This window comes from Vicugna pacos, unplaced genomic scaffold (genome assembly GCF_048564905.1).
Source record: "Vicugna pacos unplaced genomic scaffold, VicPac4 scaffold_21, whole genome shotgun sequence".
In the NCBI taxonomy this organism is placed as follows: domain Eukaryota; kingdom Metazoa; phylum Chordata; class Mammalia; order Artiodactyla; family Camelidae; genus Vicugna; species Vicugna pacos.
In genome coordinates, this window is record NW_027328742.1 from 14,807,059 (window position 1) to 14,823,372 (window position 16,314).

At 48.6% G+C, this 16,314-nt stretch overlaps 2 long non-coding RNA genes across 5 annotated transcripts; one reads left to right on the forward strand and one right to left on the reverse strand.

Moving 5' to 3' along the window:
* Positions 1 to 12,129: 12,129 nt before the first annotated feature.
* Positions 12,130 to 13,538, reverse strand: LOC140694446 (uncharacterized). Its single transcript, XR_012070086.1, has 3 exons — positions 13,519 to 13,538; positions 12,756 to 12,916; positions 12,130 to 12,433 (listed from the first exon to the last, which is right to left on the reverse strand). It is a non-coding gene; the product is annotated as an uncharacterized lncRNA (long non-coding RNA).
* Positions 13,539 to 13,555: 17 nt separating this feature from the next.
* On the forward strand, positions 13,556 to 15,532 carry LOC140694447 (uncharacterized). 4 transcript variants are annotated; one of them, XR_012070089.1, is made up of 4 exons: positions 13,556 to 13,640; positions 13,919 to 14,095; positions 14,673 to 14,776; positions 15,268 to 15,532. It is a non-coding gene; the product is annotated as an uncharacterized lncRNA (long non-coding RNA). The 4 variants fall into 4 exon arrangements; XR_012070088.1 differs by lacking the exon at positions 13,556 to 13,640 and having other exon boundaries at positions 13,805 to 14,095; XR_012070090.1 differs by lacking the exons at positions 13,556 to 13,640; positions 13,919 to 14,095 and adding an exon at positions 14,254 to 14,560 and having other exon boundaries at positions 14,673 to 14,800.
* The last annotated feature ends 782 nt before the right edge of the window (positions 15,533 to 16,314 follow it).

A 16,314-nucleotide genomic window follows, 5' to 3' on the forward strand; every position in this document is an offset into this window, starting at 1 on the left:
GATAATGATGGGAGAGGGCGTGACTGGGCGGGGAGGAGAAAGGTTTACCCAACGGCTTTTACATTCACAATGGTTTACTACAGACAACGGGGAGAGGAAATGTGCCAAAATGACCAACAGCTCTTAGAGGCAGACGGAGTTGGGTCCTTTTGAACGTACAGACATTGAAACAAAAGCTGCACCATCTCACTCGATTTCCCAACCTGAAGGCACCTGTAAAGAGCTCGCATTCAAGCCACATTCTTCTGTTTGTTTTTTCTTTCACCAGGAGTGTTGAGTTTTTCCTACAAATTTACAAATACATGGAGAACTCTTAATAAGCTATAAAATCTGACCTCCACCAACGGTTTTTAAAGTGCAAAACGCAGTCTTCTGGTTATGAGAATGCAAGGGTCTTTCCGTAGGCTGGAGTGATGTAGCCTCACCCCCAGCAGCTCTCAAAATCATAGCCCCTACGGCTGTTCTCACTGGTGACCACTGGTGGCGGATCATTTTCTCCAAAGTCATTCTGTCTAGTTCACCTTAGGTAGCAGTAATGGGCCCTTTCACGCTGCAGCCTGCGTGGCAATGGTCCGCTCAGCCACGCGCAGTGGGAGCCGGACCCAGCAGCCTGGCTAGGGTGCAGCTATCTTAATGCACTGCCGTCCACGGCTGGGCTGCAGGAATGTGTGTCCGCTTTCATCTTCTCCAGAGACGACCCCAGAAGACCAAGCTTCTACACTGGAAGAAAATTCTGCAGTGGAGGATGAAGGGGTCCAGCTGTGCACTGAGGATTTGCCTCTGGATAGCCGGTCCCACGTCAGGGCTCCGCTCTCTGAAGCTCCCGCGTCCCACAGAGGAGACGGTGAAGCCTGACCGCCTTTACCTGGCTCCCAGGCCAAGAAGAAGACAGCCGGCTCCTTTGCAGCTTCCACAGGAGCAATTCATCAGAGAAACCAAGTTGATGCTCCTGAAACTTGGGAGTCAGCTTCCTCACAGTCTCAGAGGACATGCTCGTTGAAACTTCATTTCTACAAAGTGGAAACAAATACAGATTCTGAAGACATTTAAAAAAAAAAAAAGATTGGGGTAAGAATCTGGAGCAAGGAGAAGAAACCCATTCTTTTGTCCTGAACTGAAGTGGAAAACGAAAATTGCTTTGAATGTTCCTCACGGCGGGCTTGAGCTGCACACAGCGGTTAGGGCTTATTTGGAGAAGGGATCCGTTTCGGAGCGGCTGCTGCACTTTGGAAGCGAGGGAGACAGTCGCAAGTGAGAGAGTGACATTCACCGTGTGAGTGGTAAGCGGCACTCGGGTCTGTGATGGAGAGAAAGAGAATCTCTGCGCTGAGTCTCGCTGACTAACCAGAGGCGAGGGTGAGGATGCACCCTGTTTCTCTCACTAAAATACGTGAGGAATTTAAAATTGCATCTAGTGATGCAGAAGTGTAACGAGTGCCCGCCAGGCCGCCTGTGAGAGACAACATCGCGGCCGCGCGTGTCTCAGAGGCTGTCCCGCAGGTCGCCCTGCGCGGCGGGGTCTCCAACCGCCGGGGTCCTTCCGGCTGACTTCTTTATGCCGACAGAGTGCAGACACTAAGCACAGTTTGCACCAAGCTCAGTGGGGGACGTGCCGCTTTGGGGATGATAATTTAGGTCACTTCAGCTCTCTGTATTGCCTCGAACCAGCTTCCACCCAACAAGCATGTTATGCTCTATTATTTAAAGAGATGACAGTTTCCAAATGTACAGAGAGTTCTCAGCCTTCTACTAACAAAATACGCAGTGCAGCTGGACGCCAATTTTAGCCTCACACACACACAAACACTGACAAATAGGGGGTGACTTAAGTGCACCACAATTTTCCTTTGCTTTTCAAGTATTTCCAGTTCAGTGTTTGGTGTTTTTTTTTTCTTTTTTTAATTTCCACATAAGCACAGGATAAGACATCCATCTGTCATTCACAAACCCATCACCGCCGAGCCTCTGCCCAGAGCGCACTGCTCCTCGTGGCCGGGTTGGGATCCGGATGGGCCCGCGTGTGTAGCCGGAAAGCCTGGTAGGGAATTCTGACGCTCCGCCCGCCTCAGCCGCTGGCAGCCATCCATTTGGTAAGAGCCAGCGCTCCGAGCGAGCCGTTCCCAAACGCCTTGAAATGGAATGTGGTGAGCGGATAAATCCGACGTGTTTTCCTCCTCCCACCCCCCCGCCTCCTTTTTAGTAATAAACAGACATTCCTGGCCACAAGGCCCCGCGCCAGGCTAACTCTGCCTGACTGCGCACGAGTTTCTGGCACCACCATGGAGACAAACCGTGGTCTTTTGACCAGGAGTTCACCTGTGTCTCTTATTTTTCCACCTGTAATTCCACCTTGCCTTCAGCGCGCTGGCTTCTGCCAAAGAGAAAAGGGCTTCATTGTTTCGCTCCCTTTTATGGACATTAGCGGGACGGCCCACCGGAGAGCTTGTGTTCATCACCTTCGGCGTCTGTCCGGCCGTCCGGAACGCCTTCCTCAGAAACAGGAATGAAGAATGAACCTGTTTATTTTCAAAATGTGGAACAGAAATTCTTTCCAAATACATCTTTTATTTTGTTTACTGTTTTTTTCCTTCGTCCCAAAATGCATACTCATGTCCCTTGCGAAGTGTGTGTTATCAATCTTCGTTTACTTTTGAGGGTAAGGGTCTTCCTGCCCTGTAGTCCGATGGCAACACCTGGAAAGATAAAAGCTGGGGCAGAAGAAGAGGTCTTAAGCTGTTTCGAAGTAGGAAGAGAACTTGAAAACTCCGTGTGTTGAGGACGGAGGAACTGAAGTGTGAGAATCTCCTCTTTGTGGCTGGGGTGATGGGTGGGGTCAGTCCCCCTCACTTCTTCCCACAAGCAGATAAATAAACAACAAAAGCTGTGATGCCAAGTCTCTGAGCCTGCAGTCTTATTTTCACAATAATGGAGCCACGTGATACATACATTTATTAAGTGTATTTGGGGCAATTCTTGAAAGTCTCCAGACAGACTTAAGTAACATGTTACCCTAAAAAGGCACACGTTGTTTTGTCGGCTGGCGTTTCAACTACAAGTCATTACAGAGCGGGTGAAGACGCAGTGGCAGGTGCATGCAGAGTGCTGGGAAGGAGAGAGGGGCCACAGAAGGTGCCACAAGGGATGACCACTCCAGTTCTGCAGTCAGAGGAGGCTTCCTGGAGGAGGGGGCACTTGGCCCCTCAGGGTTTCCATATCTGCGGTTGTTGTGAGATGCAAGTAAAATGTAAGACATTTGTAAAGCACATCCCAGTCCTCCATCAGTGGTTGTAGTCACTAATTAAACATTCTGTAAAGCACCAGGATTATATGTGGTACTGATGTGGGAGAATTTCCCGTACTTTATCCTGAAGATGGTCAAAACTTTTCTCCAATTTAGAATCTGGCCTTATTTCTACCTGTTTTGCTCTCCGCAGGCTCTGATGCAGGGAAGGGGGGGTTTGCTAAATTCCAGAGATGCATGCGGTTTTGGCTAGCAGTGAAACATGCCCTACTGTGGGGCTCACTCTGAAGTTTACAATCCTCTTAGCGTAGAGTTTGCCTTATCAGGGGAGCTGCGCTGTTCGCTCGTGCCTTCAGAGACAGCTCCTACTGAGCCAGACTCAGAACAGTCAGGACAAATGCTGGCTCTTCTCTGCCCGGGGCTCTGGGGCTGGGAGGTGGCGAGCATCGCCGGGGTCTCCTTCCAGATACCCAGTGTCACGATGATGTCATCGCACCACCCGGGTCTGATTGGCTGCCTCTGGCAGGTAGCTTTTCCACTTACACGTTTTTCTTCCAAAGCATGCCAGTGTGTGGCATAGCTGATAAAGCCCTGACCCTCTTCTTCTGCTAAGAACAAGCGAAATTATCTGTGAGCATTACCAAGAGGTAACTGTATTGACTATTTTTTATTATTTTCATATTTTATAGTTTATCATGTTATGTAATCCAAGTATATCCCCAACAGCATGTGATGTAAACCCAGTCCTAGGATACGGGGCCCTCAGCAGACCATAGGTCAGTGTGCCGCTACCAGAGAGTGAGAGGGACAAAGTCGTAGCCACAGCCCCGCCTTCAAGGCTGACCTGCTCTATAAGCCCGGTCTTATGCCTGTTGTGTAAAAGTAGCTGGAACCTCCAACTTTTCGCCCAATGTCCGGAGTACTTTAAGATGGAGGAGACCAACCATCACGTGGTTGTCCTCTTTTTCTAAAACTTTGAGTCATCTTAGATGTTGATGAAATGCCGAATTACAGACGTGAATGGTGACCGTGGAAGGTTATGCAGATCTTAGGCAGCTCCACAGCCTGCTCGTCCCCTCGCCGACCCCTGTCCGTCTCTCAGCGAGGGCTGGCGGTGGAGGGTACAAGGAACTTCACCAGCACCAGCCTTGTCTGGAAGACCCTAAAGCCTGGATGAGAAGATTTATGGGCAAGAAGCAATTAGAGAAGAATGCGATTTAGTAGATAGTCAAGCATTTCACTGACTATAAATATGACCAGATATACGAGGTGACGGGCACTGAATAAGAGAACGCCTTTTGGAAAGAAGGCAAAAAGCAAGTTGGATTTGAAATGGTTTTACCCCAAATATATTAAATTTTGGCAAATAACTTTATTAATATATGTATTAGTTTTGGGCAAATGATTTTGACATTATATACACCTTTAATATTAAGTATTAAAATGTATCTGTTAGCATTGCCAAAGATTGTTTGCTAACTTCACAGAGAGAAGACTCACTCTTACTGCAGATTGCAGCCACCTCAGCATGCGTTTCTTCTTTCCTTATAAAATTGAGGACTTGCACTTTTCACTGAAGGGCAGCACTTCACAACCTCTCCTCGGCATATCTGAGGGGCCAGCGTCACCCCTCTCGTGCTTTGGGGTCATCAGTAAGCAAGGTCGAGGTCACGTGAACACAAGCAGTGTGATACGTGACAGCAGACCTGGTAGCTACCAAGGGGCGACTAAGGGACCAACCGGAGCGAGAAGGGGCGCTCCACGTCCCGGGCGGGCAGGGCGGGACGGCGCGCGATTCCATCCTGCTGCTCAGAACAGGCTGCTATTTAAAACTTTATGAACTGTTTATTTCTGAAACTTCCCATCTCTTGCTTTTGGACTGTGGTTGGCGGTGGGTAACTGAACCCACAGAGAGCAAACCAAGGATGAGAGGGGATGACTGGGGGACCGACTGTTCACTGGATGTGAAATGCAGAGTGGTTTGGTCCCACACGTCCCTTATTGCTGCATTAAAAATAGAACAAAACCATGGCTGAGAACCATAAATGTTCTAGATTGTTTTATTGCTCAAACAGGCGTGCTTTAGTCACTCCGTCATTGGAAATGCCACACTTCGACACCACACCTCGTTTCTTGAAACGGTGTAGTAGACTGTCTAAAGCTAGAATCAATACTGATGCCTTTGAAACGCTCGTAACTGTGGATAAGCAGTTATATTTTATGCTTTCTCCTCCAGCTCAAACTCTGGCTTCTGCCTGCCTACTCTTTCTTAGACCCTAACTCTCTGTTATTATCGTGTTCATGTTGTGCTTTGTAATATCTGTCACTCTGCATTTTGCATTTTGCTGGAAGTTTTATTAAAGCCATTTATTAGTGATAATAAGGTGAGTGAGATATTTATTGCAGTCTCATTTTTGAAAATACTATAAACACATATTGCAAATCTCATAGACCATAACTAGAATTTTGACTCGTGGAAAATCTGTCATTAACACCACAGAATTAGTAATTTTCCAGCACAGCTGCTAAGACAGGTTATGGCTAACAGCAATTTCTAAAGGTTAAAAAAAATTAAGAAACCATTGTTAATATTATAAATAATTGATTATCATTTGTTACCAAATAATTACCTTTAAGCAATTATAGTTAACAAGTGATGGCTCTAGGATTATTGCTTAATTACTATTAAACAGCAAAGTACATATGGCTTATGAAATTCATTGTTTATTATTATTTTTACAAGCACAGATGGCTTACTGCAATCAGAAAGACTCATGGAGAGTAGTCTTTTTCTAATGTAATTATCACATGAACGCATCAAATGCTTTTTTCCTGTTGTTTGGCTAACATTGTAATGCTATTTTAATTAAGATGCTAAGGACAGTGATTTCTCCCACCTAACTAGACCAAAAGGAAAAGGAAAAGATATATTCAAGATCTTTCAAAAATTTTATTATACAAAATTTATATTTCATAAATATTAATCACATTGGGACATCTAACCTTGCTTTTATCAGGGCTGGAAAAAATGCATTTAAAAAATCTTGTAACTCAGTGACATTTCAGTATGGCATGAAAGTCTAATGGCCTGTATCAAAATAATAAAATATCTCTGATGGATGCGTGTGCCGGTTTAGAAATAATGATGCTGAGAAGGAAGAGGGTAGAAGTGCTGGTTATCAGCACAGGAGACAAGTTGGATCTCGGCAGGCCTTCCTGAGACCAGCATGGCTAGTCATAAACAGAACACACGAGTCCGCGTCACTTGGTAAATCTGTTGCTGATCACATAGAAATACAGTTGTCAACGGGCGGACGACTTTTTACAGGGGTTTCTCTACCACCAGTAGCTCCCTCCCAGACTCTGAAAGTCACCTTGCATTCCCCATAATAAAGCCAAGTATGAGCTTTGCCCAAATCCAGACAAAACCAAATGTGCGCAGAAAATAAGCTGGTCCAGGCGTGGGCGCCCCCGGCCCTTGGGAGGATCGGGGTTTCCCAGGAGAGGGGTTCACAGCGAGTCTCTCCCTGAAGCCTGGGGGATGCAGGGACTGAGCTCAAGTTTCAGGGCAGATCCCTGCTCTTTTGAAGAAAAAAGAGAAAGACACAAATGGTCGGCTGATCTCCTGTAGGTTTCTGGAGGATTTGTTTGGTCCAACTGAACAGCTGGCTGGAAGCCCGAATCCCTTCTCCAGTCAGAATCATTGCTTTTGGCCACAGACCGTTGCAAGATGGTGGCAACACGGTGATTTCTGGCTCGAGTGCCAGCGGTGTTGTCTCCGAATGTGTGCTCATGCCTTTCTAGGTGCCCCAGGCAGATCCAGCACAGATGCAGAGAGTTCTCCCTGGGGAGGCTCACAGCGTCCACGCCAGCCACGTGGGGAGGGGCTGCCCCCCGAAGGTGCTCTCCCCTCCCGGGACCCGGCTGCGGGGAGATGCAAGGCCTGATTCCCAGCGCACAGGTGCAACCTTGTTTGGGTTTGTAAAGCTTTTCCCTCCCTGTGCTGGGGCAACGCCCAGGCTCTGAGAACGTGCTCTCTGGAGGGAACTCTGCTTCCTGCTTAGAGACAAAGCACACACGGTACTTCCAGAACCAGGGAGACTCGGGGGTGCAGGGCCCTGGTGGCCTAACCCGTGCATTGTCACCATCCTCCCATTCACCCCCAGGTCCCTCGGGCTAGTGCCTAACCTCTGTTAACCCAAGTCCCCAGGAGGAAGGAAGCCGGCACTCTCCCAGAGCCTCCTGTCTCACTGAGCTGCGACGGGCAGGGTCCAGCTCCTGGGACAAGCTGGCGCTCACTCCTTTTCCCTTTTATAGCTTTCTTTGCCCAAGGGTCTATTTAAAGTTCCCAGGAATTCAGGGCAGCGACCACAGGTGAGTCACTAGAATCTGCCTGCTTTTGCCCGTTCCTCCAGGTTACCGGGGGAATAAACTTCCCAAAGTGGACCTTGCGACTGAGCAGCAGGGTCCTTCAGTGACTCTGTCCTGCTCCGCAGGGTTCTCAGCCCTGGTGCCCGGGGGCCTGCGCGCTCTCACAGGCCTCCGGGAGGATGGCTCTCACGCTGCTTAACCCCACGCCCTGCGATTCAGTCCCACTGAAGAAATCAAGCTCTTTTTAGACCTGTAAGTGTCTATCAGAGAAATGATGAAGGACTGGGCAGCATGACCAAGATTCTTCCCCTGATTTGAGATATGGAAAAATGAAAAAAGAAAGAGAAGAAAGGAAGACAGAGAGAAAGCTGCTAGTGACCACTGGCTCGCTTAGGCTGCTCTGCCCAGAGCCCTCCGTCCAATGAAGCAACTTTATTACAGTCTAGGAAAAATTATGAGTTGTTAATTTTAATATGTAAAAAGACCTTCAAGTGGACTCTCTTCGGCCGAGAAGAATGAATGGTTAGTCACACGTACCGGATCTCACCAGGTCTGACCCGCTACATGATGAGTGTGTGTTTCACAGCCAAGTGTGTGTGGTGTGGGACAAGACCCACCCACCTGAGAGACATCTGCTCACTGCAATCCGTTGCCCAGTTACTTCTGCAAGTTCTCAGAGGACTCACTGTTGTGCAGAAGCAGCCGTCCATGGCCTTTCCTCCCCAGACCCTCGCCTCGTGGCCTGTGGCTGCCTCCGTGGCTGAAGTCTCTCTGAGTGTGCTGCACTGCCGTGTGAGGCGGGGCACCAGGTGGTCCCACGGGACCTCAGGAAGTGTCTCCTACTGCTCTCAGTGACAGGTGAGCATCCCTTTATTGCCATTTCGATTGCAAGAATTTGTTCACAACGCAGGCGTTCCCAGCAGAGGCTGGAAGTCTCCACCACTGTTGTCATGGATACCGGCAGTCCTTGAAGACGCTCTCGCTCGCAGGGCTGCCTTCCAAAGTCTGAGCCAGTGCCGACGGCAGCAGTGCTGACCTGGGCTTCGCACTCACCCCCAGTCTGAGCTCTCCAAGTTCACAGCAAATCACTCCATTGCTCTACCCACTCGAGGCTAAGCCGTGTGGCAGAGTCTGCGCAGAAAGAACAGATCTCACAGAGAAGATAAATTCCCATTCTTTTCTGATCCAACCATCTCCCTCATTTCCCACTAAAAATTGTCAACTATCTGGAAGCATTGAGCAAGACCCTGTGACCCCAAACAATTGTAGACTGTTATTACCTTGCATGTTTTCCAGAGTGCAGTCAGCACCGTCCAGCAGAACTTTCTCATAGGAAATGTCTTGTATCTGAACTGCTCAGTATGGGAGCAACCAGCCACAGTGTGGACACCAAGCACTTGAAATGTGGCTCATGTGGCTGAGGAACCATGTTTAGTTTAATTTCATTTTAACTTATTTAAATTTAAATAACCGTAAGAGGCTAGTGGCTACTGTAGTAACAGCTCAGGTCTGGCTTTTCAGTGGTCACCTTTTTAAAGATGAGTCATATGTCCTATAAAATTAGGAGAATTGAATCGACCCCATCACCCAAATGCGTGCTCACACTGTCTTTCTAAACCATGGGTCTGATGATCATCAGACCATCCTCTCAGTTTTCTTGAAGTTCTGCATTGAGCCCTCATTTATGAAATCCAAACTTTTGAGCACAACCATCACAATCTCTCCACAGGCTGGCCCCAACCCCGCCTCACCGACCTGATTTCCTAAGGTTCATCTATGGAGCATGATTGGCTAGTGTGTAACAACATGACCCTAAATCAAGAGATCAATTGAATGGGTTGACCTTGAAATCATAAGAATAATATCTCATCCATCTATTTATTGAGAGGAAGACCACCATATAAATATTTATTGAGCTATTCCTTCGTGCCGGGCACTGTATTAAGTCATTTCATAAATTTCCTCCTGTCATCCTCTTAGCCACTCGACAAGTGATGTGCTCGTGTGACACTCTCACTACCAAGGAAACTGACCCTCAGAGAAATAATTTTTCCCTAGTTTTCAGTATGAATTAATGTGGCCCCTAGAATGTAAGGTCCTTGAGAGTGGAGGGTCCTGCCCGTTTACTCTGTCCTACCTGGCATGGCACCTGGCATGGAGCGGACGTTCCAGTGATGCTCGTTGGATGAATACAGGAATCAGGTTTGAAATGAGGCCTGTCGTCCTCCAATGCACACATGTTCTTGCCTACGATGTAGTGCCCCACAGCCAATTATTTCAGATCAGTTGGAATTTTAGTCTGGCAAAATTTTTCCCTAAAGGGCCAGACAGCAAATATTTCAGTCTTGGTGGCTTATAAGGTGTCTGTCACAACTGCTCAGCTGTGCCCCTGCAGCACAAAACAGGACAGACCACGAAGGAGTGAGCTAAGTGGCATTTCAACAAAATTTATTTGGAAAAACACAGGTGTGGCTCGACCTGACCTGCAAATGGTGGTTCGCTGAGCCCTGCTCACTGTTAGCAATCAGCGAAGTTCCATTGCTGACTTGACATCCGTCTGATCATCACATGCTTGGCAAAGTCACATCCAATGGCAGCTTCAGCCTGGGTCCCTCTCCTCGTTGTCATTAAAATGACAGTGAAGTATTTTGTACTGTTTTTTCCCTCCATTTCCCTTGTAGAATAAGGATCTTTGACTCCCCTGCCCAGTTCCCTGGCAGTCCCGGTGGTGATAAACACCCCAGAGGCTGGGCTGAAAGTCACATCCAGTGATCAGGGTAATCATGTCTAATAGAAGCTCTGACTCATTTCCCAGGTGCGAGCTGGCAAACTGGGTTTCGGCTGACTCCGGATCGCAGACGCAGGCACTCACTAGCGGGGGTGGATTTTGCCAGGGAGAGGAACAAGTGATGTTAGGCTTGGAAACACGGAATCCAAGGATGACTTGAAGGTTAACTGGGAATGACTAAAACCCGGAAGTTCACACGGGGCACAGGAAGAACCCCGGAGCCTGTTCCTCAGTGTGGCTCGGCACTGAGAGCGTGTCAGCCAGGTCTTGTCACAGTACTTGAGGGCAAGCATTTCTTTTTTTTTTTCTTCAATTTTTTTCCTCCATTATTTTTTTTCCTGTTGCTGAAGTTGACACTGAACTAATGGGAATTCATTACAGGTTTCAAAAACAAATTTGATTGACTAACCTACAACGAGAAAGAATATGAAAAATGCTACATATGGAGGGGAGCATATAGCTCAGTGGTGGAGCATGTGCTTAGCATGCACAAGGTCCTAGGTTCAACCTCCAGTACCTCCATTAAAAAATGAACTAAAATTAAAAAACTTTAAAAATTTAAAAAGAATACATATATATATATATATATATATATATAACTGAATTACTATGCTGCACACCAGAAACTAACACAGCATTGAGAATCAATCATACTTCAATTTTTAAAAATAAGAAAAAAAATGTAAAGAAATTTGGTTGTCACCTTGCTTCTGTTTCAGCTGGATGAACGCGACGAGGATCTGTCTGCATCGCTGAGAACGGATGCAGACCTTGTCTGTGTGTGAGTCGTGAACTCACAGGAGTCCCAGCATCCCGGCTGGAAGGCCCCGGGGGCGGAGGCTGGGCTGCCCCACGTCCACTCTCCCGCCAGCTTGGTCCTCGTCTGAGAAAGCCCTCACTTGTGCCGTCGCGCTCCAGTGCCCCGCATCAGGCGGGTGGCGTGGGTGAGGGTGGACTTGGCCGCTGGTAAGCCCCCAAGGAAGGGCGGCACCAGGCAGCTGCTTCCGCCTCGGGATAGAGAGCCGCCGGGTCCTTGACTTACGGCTTGCTGTCCGACAGAGGCCGCTGGAACCCAGCTTCTGCCAGTCACTGCCTTGAAGGTATGTGGGCTCTGCGGTTTCAGATGGAAATTTTGAGAACTGGCATGAAAATTCCCAATTTGTAAATGTCAGTAACGTCTAGCTGCTCCCTCCGCGAGGAAAGGGCCCGGCCTCCTGGCGGTGCCGGCCGCCGCTGGCGGGAGGCTCTCTGCTGTTGACCTCTGTCGGCTCCGTGAGGGCTGCTCACGTGCTAGGGGTCTCCCTCAGTCACAGAGAAAAGCATCTTGGGGGAGGGCGATAAAGTCACTGTCAACAGCTGTCTCAATGGTACACGCAAAGTAAGAGATTCTAGCAGCAGAAGCTGAGCAAAGGCCGGGGAGAGCCCCCTTTCCGAAGAGCACGGTCCTCGGTCGCTGCAGCTTGACTTTGCCCCGGGGACACGTGTCTGGTCTCTCTCAGCATTGCTCAGTCCTGCACCCAACTGGCACTGGATAAAAAATATTCCATGCCTGCTTCCCTCACAAGGGAAGTTGCTGCTTAACCACGGAATGAACAGCACATGCAAATCTGTGACTCTCAGGATGGAGTGTTAACCAGCTGTCAAAGGCCAGGTATTTAATTAGTATCCTGAATGCCTAGGTGTTCTCAATATTGAGATGAGCCATAAAATATGAACACAGAGACAACCGTTGAGTAGTAATTGGGTTGTTTTTTCTTTCCCAGTATGGCTAACTCCTCTACAGCTACTGCGGGTGCTGACCTGGCTTTCTAGGACCTCCAGACCCGCAAGATGGACAGGGAGGCATAGGAGCAGGTGGCCAGCGTTCCCGGGAAAGGAATCTGACCATGCAGAGGGAGCGGGTCCCGGCCGATGTGTCTTCTCTGTCCTCCGGGGGCCTCTGAAGTGCCCCTGTCCGTCTGAGCCATGCCATTCACCTCCCAGACGACAGGGGCTCACCCCCAGACCTTTGAGCTGGACACAGTAGCTTCTTGCTTTAGGGAAACAGGGAAAGAGGTATAGAAATGAGTTGCTTTGGGTCTGATGCTTAAGGTGTGATTACCAGCACAAAACATTGGGTCTTGAGTGACTGAGATACCCTTGTGCTTTTAAATAACTTTGTGTTGTGTGTGTGTGTGTGTGTGTGTGTGTGTAAATGTGGGGTTCAAGGCAGGACTCCACTTGCTTGAATCAAACAGTTGGACTACACCCGGGGGCTGCTCACAGTATTTCCTGGCTTAGCACATTAGTCCTGGGCCCCTGGGAATAGCTCACCCCATTCCTGGGCAAAGAAGTGGTTAAGGAACCAAAACCTACCCTCTGGCCTCTTTCCTTGGCTCCTGGTCTTAATTGTATCCCATACAAATTCTGGGAAATAGAAGACAGATACTTCGCTACACATGTGACCTGATGCGTACAGGGGAGGAGAAAGCTTTTCCCCTTTTCCTCCTTGGTTCAATGGCTGATGAAAAAATTAACTGGAGAGAACAACAGTTTGAGTAAGGACACAGGCAGGGGAGTTTTCGAAAGACATGAGACTCAAGGAGACAGCCAGGGAGATGGAGGCCTAGATACAACTGAGGCCAAATGCAGGGAAGGGGGTTTGAACTGCCAAGAGGGGGAGGCAAGTTATGAGAAGGTGAGGGAGGAGGTGGGTGGGAAGTCAGTCTTGTCATGCAGATAAGAATCTCCTGGGTGATGAGATGGGTCGCTGGCATAGCGCTCCTCCTGGTGGGAAGACACCAATACCAGTGGGACTTCCCTTCACCGGAGGGGATGTGGTTCTCTATTTGCAGGCGGTAAAGAGCTTGTCCCGTGTCTGCTGAGCCAAAGAGGCTGGTACCTTTCATGGGCAATGCCAAGGTCGGGTTGCTTTAGGGATGGAATAGTGTCCTTTTTTTGATGTTTTGGGGGTAGAAATTTACGTTTGTTTATTTTTATTTATTTATTTTTTAGCGGAGGTACTGGGGCTTGAACCCAGGACCTCCCGCGTGCTAAGCGCGCGCTCTGCCGCTGAGCCCCCCCTCCCCCGGGGCTGGAATGCCGTCCTAACAGGCACCTTCCAATCAGGAAAACTGACCAGTTAAGGTTGACTTTACAACGGAATCGTATCGACGCTTTCGTCCGACACAAAATCGTTTCATCTTTGGCGCATTTCTTTCTTCCGATGACATCCACGGGCAAAATGAAGAAGAATGGGAGGTGGGAGGCAGGGTCTGAGCCCGGGCGCCCGCAGCGGAGGCCGGAAGCCCTCGTGCCCTCCAGCGGGGCAGCTGTCTCCTCGGTCCGCTGCCGTCCAGACGCGGCTGCTGTTTTCGGGGGCAGGGAGGGGGGGACCTGAAGAGCGATTATGACAGCGCCTGAAGGAGCAGAAGGCTGGTAACCAGCTTTCCTGGGAGGGAGAACTTGCGGGCGGGGAGACCGGGAGACATGCACTTTCTGGATTCTGGCGCTTCGTGAGTTCGTTACCTGTCCTGCAGCTGGGCGACCGAGTGACGAAATGAAAGGCTGCATCAAAACACGCGCAGCCAGAAGCCGACTTACTGTCTCGGCAGGAGAAAGACAGGCGACGTCAGAAACCACGCGCCCCGTCACCACCGGCCTGCGAAGCACTGAGACCCAGGGGACCGGAGAGACTCCCCTCGCACCTTCCCCCGGTAGATGCTCCGCCCCGGCGGCGCCCCCGCGCCCGCGCGCCAGGAGGGGCCCCGCGCCGTGCCCGCCTCCCCGGGGCGGGGCCGCGCGCTCCCGCCCCGCCCCTCACTGCAGTTAGGCACTTCACTACCGGGAGGTTAAGTGCAGTGAAACAGGCGTGTAAACCGCTGCTCCTATGGACAGCGAAGTTGACTTACACGGAAGGATTTGATATGAGCAAGATTCCCGTTTTTTTTCAAGATTTTCTCCCATTGGATACAGATCGGGCCGTTAGAAATGCTAAGGAGGAAATTTCTGAGCTAAGTTATCTGAATTAAATTGCCTCATTGGGGTTAATAAGTTCTTGATCTGACCTCAGGAAATAGAAACAGGAATTAATAGACAATCATTACTTGTTATCTATGTGGGTTAATGCCAGAAATACCATGGCAAGTCCAATTAGTGGAACCATTAGCAAAATCATCAATGTGAGTGAATGTGTATTTACATGTTCTAAGACATTCAGATAAAGTCTTTAAAGTATGGATGATTCATTTGTATAATTCCCTATATTAATCTTTTTTTTTTTCAATTAACCAGCCACCAGGCACAGTCACAGAAGACAGTAGGATTTTCGCTGTAAAGGCTCACCCTTGCACAGTGAGCACACATTGAGGAAGAGAAGGCTTGCCCAGCAACCTCAGGTGTGGAAGGGTGTCCGTTTCCAGGTGGGAAATCACATTCTTTTCACAGATGAGTGGTGGGGGCAGCTCCACACATCAACTTCTGTCTCCGCTCTTCTGTAACCATTACTCCATTCTCTTTCTCTTTAAAAGACACATTTTTTCCCTCACATAATTTAATCCCTTCAGTCAAGTTAAGGGAGCCCTTCCATTTTCTTGAAGTAACTTTGTGTTCATTGTGCTTTGAACCATCAAATCGGTTTATGATTTTACTCTCAAAGGGAATTCTTCATCTGATTTATATGTTGCGTTGCTGGAGGTGATGCCTCAGTGTAACCTTCCATGTGTCCTGCAGACATCAGTGCATCAGTGACATGCAAATTTCATGCCAAGATGTTTTTCACATTGGTTTCCCATACATTTGACTTCCCTTTTTCCTAGTCCACTTTTGGATATCACAATTATCTCAATATTAGAAATCACCAGTAACTAATTTTTTTATCCCTTACCAGAGATCTTGCAAGATTTATAAATCTCAAATGATGCCAGGATCTAACGGCAAAGGCAGAACAAAAAAGAAGAAAAACAGAACTACAGCAGCAAAATGATCGTCTTCTTGTCACCAGGACAGGATGTTCTGTGTTACCAAGACGCCTCGGGTCAAAATCTTTACACATTGTGGTGGGTGAAGCTCGGACAGGAGGCCAGAACCCAGGTGCAAAGTCCTTGCTTCCACTTGTGTGGACGAATTAGAAAATAAAATGTGTGTGAAAACTGGTGTTTGGTCGGTAAGTTTCTCAGCCCCACCATGGCTGAGAGGCAGGGCTTTGACCAGCCAAAGCTGCCTTTGAGGAACAGCAATACCCTCAGTCTGATTTCCCATTTTGACACATTTGTGAGCCCAGCAGGGTGTGGTGTGAGCACACGCCCCTCCCCTCTAACAACACACTAATCGCAGCATCCTCCAACAACTGTGCCGTGGCACCATCTCTTCCGGGCCACAGAACCAGCCCTTCAGATGGCCCCAGGGTTGACTGGCCTGCAGTATGTCCATCAGGAAAGCAGGAGGGCTGCCTGCTGAATGCAAGGAACCTCTTGCCCTGGTGTGATGACAACCCCTTGTCTCCACCTTAGAAATGTCCCTGGAGCTTAGAAGACTACGTGACAAAATTAGCTATCAGAATGGATTTGAAAGCTTCCTTTTTATAAAACCAATTCATTTAAAGAACTTATTTATGAGCATGTTGATGTTAGCATTCTTTTTTTTTTTTTACTATAATGTCATTTTTAACCTATTGTTAATCCAATCAGCACTAAAGGACATGCCCCGTTCAGCAGGCATTTATGGGTCACTTTGCTCTGTGCCTGGCATTGCAGGAGGCCTTTGAGCAGCAAGCAGGCTGGTGTGAGGGGTGAAGGAAGTGTAATTCAGCTAGTGTGCACATCCTCCTATCCCCTCTCCCTCCCTCCCTCCCTCCTTCTTTCCCTGCCTCCTCTCGTTAACTATCTGCTTAGCAAACACTGCATCTACACCGGTGAGTCTATGAGACGTGCTCTAT